General features: G+C 38.2%; 1 long non-coding RNA gene across 1 annotated transcript; it reads right to left on the bottom strand.

The window, feature by feature from the left end:
• Positions 1-269: 269 nt before the first annotated feature.
• On the bottom strand, positions 270-1887 carry LOC140136648 (uncharacterized). The gene is made up of 3 exons (XR_011856719.1): positions 1836-1887; positions 1256-1361; positions 270-308 (listed from the first exon to the last, which is right to left on the bottom strand). It is a non-coding gene; the product is annotated as an uncharacterized lncRNA (long non-coding RNA).
• Positions 1888-7275: the final 5388 nt, after the last annotated feature.

Genomic DNA, 7275 nt, shown 5'->3' with positions numbered 1-7275 from the left:
CTTCAAACCATTCCTCCCAACAACCCTAGTGGGCAAATTAAAAAAAAGAAAAAAAAAAGAGTCAATTTCTTAGGTCAAAGTTCAGTGGAAAGTCAGTAGGCGTGCTTGACAAGTTGTTGGTGTTGTAACTCACAAAAACAAATTGGTTGCCTACCTGTTCAATTATCAGAAATCCTGTCAAGATGACCTGATCTATATAAATCCAAGTAATAGCTCTACCATTTATTGGTATCGAGCACTGTATAGCTGTCTGTGATACTTTTACTTCTTAAATCCAAGTACATGTAGTTTCCAGTGGGTGGAAATATCTGAGAGTAAAGAAGGCATTTAGGTGAAGGTAAATTAAGTCATTTTTTTAAAACTAGTTTTTGCACAAGTGAGAGGAAAAAATGTGCAAATAATATGATATTATTAACATGAAGAGTCTAATTATAATTAAGTTGTGTGTAAGTCCATAGAGGAGGTTGAAATCCACTTCTATTAGTGCATGGTGGGACTATTGAGAAAAGAGACAGTTTGACTCAGGCAAAATGAGAAATGAAATGTTTTTTTTTTTACTAGACAGTTTGCATAAATGTCTAGCACTGCGCAGTGAAATATATTGAGCCACTAATTGTGCTGTCTATGAAGTTGTGCGAATGGCCACGCAACAATTTCAAAACAGTTAGACAACACTATTACTGTCCAAAATTTGATTAAGAAGTTTTTGAGCGCTACTCAAGAAATAATTTTTTTACTTGATGGAGAAGTTATTGAGTATTTCTAAGGGTACACGTTTGCTGTACAGGTTTACTAGATCCCTCACGAAACTAAAAATAAAGTCTCTTTTCACAAAGTGGATAATCTTGGTTCCCCTGCATAAATAAGAAATTAGAAATGTGGGTAATGAACACCTGGGCAGAGTACCAAAAGAGAAATGGAGTAGGGGCAAATGTGTTTTTGTAAAAGTAAAATTAAGAGCATGTACTGAAAATAAGAAAACCTAAAATTTTGCCATTAGGACATATTGTATTGTTAAAGACCACTGAGAGGATCAGGTTGTAGCCCAATATTCTGCAATTAGTGGAATCATGGTCTTTTCCTCATCACAGAAAGACCTGCCTTAGCCCGCCCTTTTCCTTACATGTCTGATGCACTTTCACCCTGTAGTGTTGATGACTTGTTGTGTGCCCCACCCTCCAAATTCCCCCCCTGTGAATTTCCTCCATCTACCCCCCCAATTACCTCCTTCATTGAGTCCCCCCCAAACCCTCACCTGACTATCAGTAGAAGAAGATGAAGAATGAAGATGCTGATGATTTCTAGCCGGCCTAGGACATCTGTCAGTAGTGGTCGTCCATCATTCAATGGCATAGGTTGTTCTATAAGTAAAATAAAAGAAACATGTTTTCTTTTTAATAGGAGTAATTTTTTTAAGGATAAATACTGGACTCCCCTTTTTACCTGTACAGTTGCAAATGTTAGTTAAGTTTTATTTTTTTAAATTTTTATTATTGTAAATATGGGAAATGAAACTTTTGAAAGACCATATTTACAGTGTCAAGTTGGAGAAGTGAAGTCAGTAAAGGTGAAAAATTTAAAGAAGAGAAGGAACAGTGGGGACCACAAAATAAAAGGTGGTGATGAGAGTGAGAATAGATGCTGATATGGCTATAGATGATGATGAGAAAGAGTAATGAAAATGCAGAAGATGATCCCTCCTCATTGTCCCTCAGTGAGCAAACACCTTTCCTCCCCTACCCCACCCATTCCATGCAATTCCTTCCTGTCCTATCCATATCAAGATCTCACCTGGACCCTCCAACTACCCAACCTCCAACCTACCAAGGATTTACCTTAGGGCAGCTATCCATTGCTGATGTTACCGGATTACGCCACATGTACCACAACTACCACTGAAGGACCAAGCCTCTATCCTGTCGCAGTTGCTAGAAGCAGATGTTCCAGCATAATTTTATAGGCAGTGACAGCAGCGATCTGTGGGGTAGTGGAAGAGTCAGTATCAAATATTACGATGGGTACAACAAGAAACAAGAGTACCAGAAAATCTACTAAATCTTATCAGCGGACAAAATGACTATTTATACTTTCTGTTCTCATGCTCACAAACTTCAAGCGTGGTTTCGGAACTGCACCTTAAAATAACATTTTCAATAAATGGTGCAAGATTTGACTCAGTCAAATTGCCACTCATGCAACTGGGTTGCATGAGCACAGTCAAATCAATGAACATAATAGTACTGGAAAGATCAATTATAAGATGAATTGCCACTCGTGCAAATGGGTTTGCATGAGCAACGGAACAGTTGACGAATACAGCCATATAATTACAAACATTAGCTATAAAGTTTAATAGCCATCATGCAATGGGTTGCATGACCATCGGAACAGTTGATGTATTAATCAGTACCGCAGCTAAGAAGAAGAACTGTTAAATTTGGACAGCAAATAATTTCATGGAACTTGATGTCATCAAGGTCGTGTACCAGGTGAAAATTTCAACATTCTCAATTTATACGTTCAACAGCGACATCGGTGGTTTCTACCAGGGAGAAGAGGAGCCGTCAACTTGAACAAGAGACATTGGAAGCATCAGACGAGAACCGCCTTGAAGAAACAATTGGATATTGAATAGAACTTTGATTTTTTTTTACCTATTCAATTTTAATAGCTTTATAAATGAATAAGTGCACTGTGACATTGTAAAACGGCAGTAATTGTTATTGGTTGTTACACAAAAATGTTCTTATTTTTCAAGTTTTATTCCAAATTATTAATTTTTTGTTTTCAATTTCAGAATTCCAGATTTAAATACTGCATCATTATGCATACAAACATTTGTACATGTTAACATTTACATGTACAAATGGATGCAATCATTCTGTGTGTTAAAGCCTTAATGTACGATCTTTTTAAATTTTTAGATTTTTCTTCTAAAATGATAATATGCAATCATTATGAAAGTTCCCAATACATTTGGACGCGAAAAACATTGGGAATTTGCAAAGAAACAACATCATAAACTTCACCTCTATCACTCGAAACATCTCGCACTATTTGGATTAGGACAGCGAGTGCGGCTTCAGAGTTAGTCTCCTACGCGGCCAGTTTGGTTACGCTCCCTCCACATGTGGGGGGAGCGTAACCAAGCTAGTTTTGTAGAAGACTACGGTTTGCGATCGTGGCCGACATAAAGTCATACTAAAAAATTATGACTTTATGTCGGATCAACAGAAAATCGTCCCGTTTTACTACAAATAGGACGAATTTGACAGTTTGCTCATAGATTTAAGTTAGAACATGTGTAAGTATTACAAATATGCCAAAAAAAAAAAAAAAAAAAAATAAAGGTAAATTCTGAAAAAAGATCGTACATTATGACTTTAATGTGTACCATGTAATATTGGTCATGAGAATTGTATGATTGGTTTTACCTGTTTTAAAACAAACAGGTAGGACTTACCTCTCTAAATCCAGCATATTTAATTGAGTGGTTTTAAAGACATTTTGAATTCGTTATTTACCAGTTTTATTGCAGTAAAATATGTGAAATTAGACTCACCTTTTAGCTGCACTGTGTTGCAGTATCTGCATGGTCAAAGTTGTTATTGTTGCCAATGTAAACACATGTGTTTCTAGATCTTGTTATAGATTAATCTTTTGATCTCAATCAGATATGAAGGGTCTTCTGGTGAAGGGATTGGTTCTGAGAGGAAAATAATGTTAGATTGAAAATATTGAAAATGCTGCAGTAAATAGTGCTGAGTTAATGTTTTTGGTATTTGTAGATTTCATGAGTTAAACGAAAGCAGCGTGAGTGTTGTTCGTTTTGTTCGAGGCCAATAAAAGTATTTGTTGGGAAATATTTAGGATTTGTGGCGAGACTTTTTTATGAACTACACTGAGGTCAGATTGGGACGAAAAATGTACTGAAAGAAAATAGGTTTTATGCAGTTCCATTAGCCTTATGAGGATTTACAAATGTTGTGAAGCAAAGAAAGAAACTTAACTCAGAATGTTTACATTTGTCATATTATTTTATTGATGCAAAAGAGAAGGGCGTGCCTCGCAGCCCTGTTAACTTTATAAACTTGTCTGATGTTTTATTCTAGTTTCAATAAGGGTATTTGTAAAGTTAGGCAAATCAGAGCTATAGGCAAATTTAGGTAATGTATCATTAAGTTAGGCAAAGCTAGGTCATGTATCATTAAGTTAGGCAGATTTAGGTCATGCATTCATAAAGTTAGGCAAATTGCTACCATCACTCAAATTCATAATTATATGGTTGTAAAAAGGGCTTTGACCTTTGACATTAATTGAGTTTTGTATGGGACACTAAAATCACCTCCTTTCGTAATATTGTCGCCTCAAATATTCCAGTGTCATTTAAGAAACCAGTTCAGGCTAGTTCGTAATTCAAAATACAGGTTGATACCAATTTCTTTATCAGATAACAACAAAGCTCATTTTATTTGGAACGAAATTTTATTCATCATGTTATACAAAGTTCATTATCCTGAAATAGGCTTTCTTAGTCTTGGTTCTCAGGCGTTTTATTTTCCATCAAATAGCGCCCTCAATGTGTCTCGTGCCGTCTTTTCATTATACTGGCTCCATTTCAATGAACAATGGCCAATTCTCAATAAATTGTAAATCTTGTGCAAAAGTTACTAGTTTTGCCTGTTTTGTCATACGGTTGTAAATCAATGAACTATATATGACTTTGCTAAAGAGCGCTTACAAATTAATTGATATGCCTATCTGTACAAAACGTTGTTTTAAAAAGGAGGTCATTGAGTACATCATCATCATCATCAGTCGGCTGCGGAGCAGGCGACTACAAGCTTTCTCCAACTGTTGCGATCTTGGGCAAGCGAAACAATTTTGTTTGGCTGCAGCACCCCTTCAGTATCTCCTAGGAGGTGCTGGGCATACTGTAAGTACAGTGTGCGCGGTCGTCCCGGTTTCCTCTTCCTATGTGGTGGGATATAAAGGGCATATTCTTTCACAGGCTCGCCATCTTCAAGACGCAGTATATGGCCGAGAAATTTGAGTTGATAAAACTTGACTCTGGCAACCAGTGGAGTGGTGTTGGTCAGGTTGTAGATGGTTTCATTTGGAATCCGATCCATACGCTTGATGTTTAACATGACTCTGTAGCAAGATGTTGCAAAGGCATTGATCTTGTTTTCCATGTCCTTGGTAATTACCCATGACTCGCACCCGTACAGAAAGACATAACACACGTTGTCTGAAACAGCTTGATTTTTGTTTCGATTGGCAGGGACGGGCTTCTCCAAAGGCGTTCCAGTTTCCAGAAAGCTGCCCAGGCTAGTGCTTTTCTTCTTTTTAGGTCTCCAACACTAGAGCCCATCTTGGAACCCAAATACTTGAAGTCTGTGACATGATGGTACTACCATAGACTTCATTGTTGAAGTGCTGGTTGTGGGCATTACAGTTTGAAGTCATATATTCTGTCTTAGGTGTGCTGATGATAAGGCCTATATAGATCTGCTACTGTAGTTACAGTCCTAGTAAGCTGTGACTATAGGCCCGGGCTATGGAAGATTCCAGCAGGGCAATATCATCAGCAAAATCCAGGTCATTCAGCATCTTGGCAGGATACCTGCTTGACCGACATGGGTAGGTAACAATTCCAGCGTCAATTCCAGAAGTTGATTTCTTCAGAAGGTAGTCTACCAGGATAATGAACAGGATACTGCCATCTACCATAACGGCACTATTGGAGTCCTTGTAGAGCACCTGGATGGCATTGACCACAATCTTTGGTATTCCATAATGCCGCAGCACTGAAAACATGACGGACCTGTTGATGGAGTCAATTAAGGCTTTTTTGAAGTCCACAAAAGTGACTGTTAAGGGAAGTTGGTACTCCTTGAAGCCTTCCATGAATGATCCTCCTCAAAATGTGTATTTGCTGAGCACAGCTGCGACCCGATCTACAGCCAGCCTGGTTGCTTCTCAGTAAAGGATCAAGGTGAGATCGGATCCTGTTCAGAAGGATTTTGTTGTACACTTTGGTCTTTTGCCGGAGTTTTTTGTTGGTCATTGGGTATAAAATGTCAAAAAATGGGTCATCTGGTAGAAAATTTTGAAAAGAAATGGAGCAAAATTCTATTTCCGGTGTGGCGGCACTCCAACTTTGGAGGTGACGCGTATGTAAGGTTGTTAAGACCCCCTTTTCAGCGTCTCTGTCACCCAAAGACCCCATAATTTTTTTACGAACACATGCTCTGTCACTCGTACTCGAAGACCCCCGATTTCGCCATTTGATCTGTCACCCAAAGACCCTCAAGTTCAAATTATTTGAACAGCAACTTTCATTTATCACTGATTTTGTTACTTATTTTGAAAAACAAAGAAATTTAAAGCCATTTAGAACTAGAAAGTTGAGGTTGGTTCCAACCCAGAGGTTGGTCATACTGCAGTTACGGTCCGTTTTCCTATACACAATACACAGTGCTCTCACCATTGACGCGTGACCTCTACAAATGATGTATGGTGGAAGAATGGACACTTGCCTAGTTAACATCACTGTGTGAAAAATAACCAGCCAATATTTAATATATTCTCCAAACTTCTAGCAAATATATTTCTCTAACATGACCTAAAATTACAGCTAGGTTAGATGTTCAGAAATGGTCGCACTTTTGTAAAATATGAGTGAGGGCGATGGCATAGCTAGCCAACTCCCCGTGTTAATTGAATGGAGATTTGACCAAAAATATTGGTATCGGACCGCTCACTTCTGAAGGATGCCACAAAAAAACGGTAAAAGCTACATTTTAACTATTCTCTGGCTATCATCATGATGAGTTTCTTATATAGTATGCTGAAATTGGGTAGGCCTACTGTAGGTGATTGACAAAGGGTCGCACTTTTCTGATAAATAAGTGACAGTGAACATGAAATATCAGCGCCCATAAACCCAAGTTAGTAGCTAGTTAGTGGAGGCCGTCACGGGACTGATTATTGATTATTGAAGTGCCTTATTATTTTGGTCAGAGCAGCCCATGATGCCCATCACCCAGGCGGAGCGTAATTAAAACGGGAGATAATAATTTCTCGCTTTTAAACATTTTAAATAAAAATCCCTTTAGGGACCGCTCATTATTAATGCGGGAGGGGGCCGGGAGAATGTTGAACTTTATGGGTGAAAATACCTAACCCCCTATTGCGATAAATCAATGTCACGTAACCCCCCCTATTGAATCAAACAAAATCACATAACCCCCCCCCCTCGAAAATGCCCTT

Source organism: Amphiura filiformis, chromosome 16, assembly GCF_039555335.1.
Source record: "Amphiura filiformis chromosome 16, Afil_fr2py, whole genome shotgun sequence".
Lineage (NCBI taxonomy): Eukaryota > Metazoa > Echinodermata > Ophiuroidea > Amphilepidida > Amphiuridae > Amphiura > Amphiura filiformis.
The sequence above is the reverse complement of the archived record's forward strand: the minus strand, read 5'-3'. Positions and strand labels throughout refer to the sequence as shown.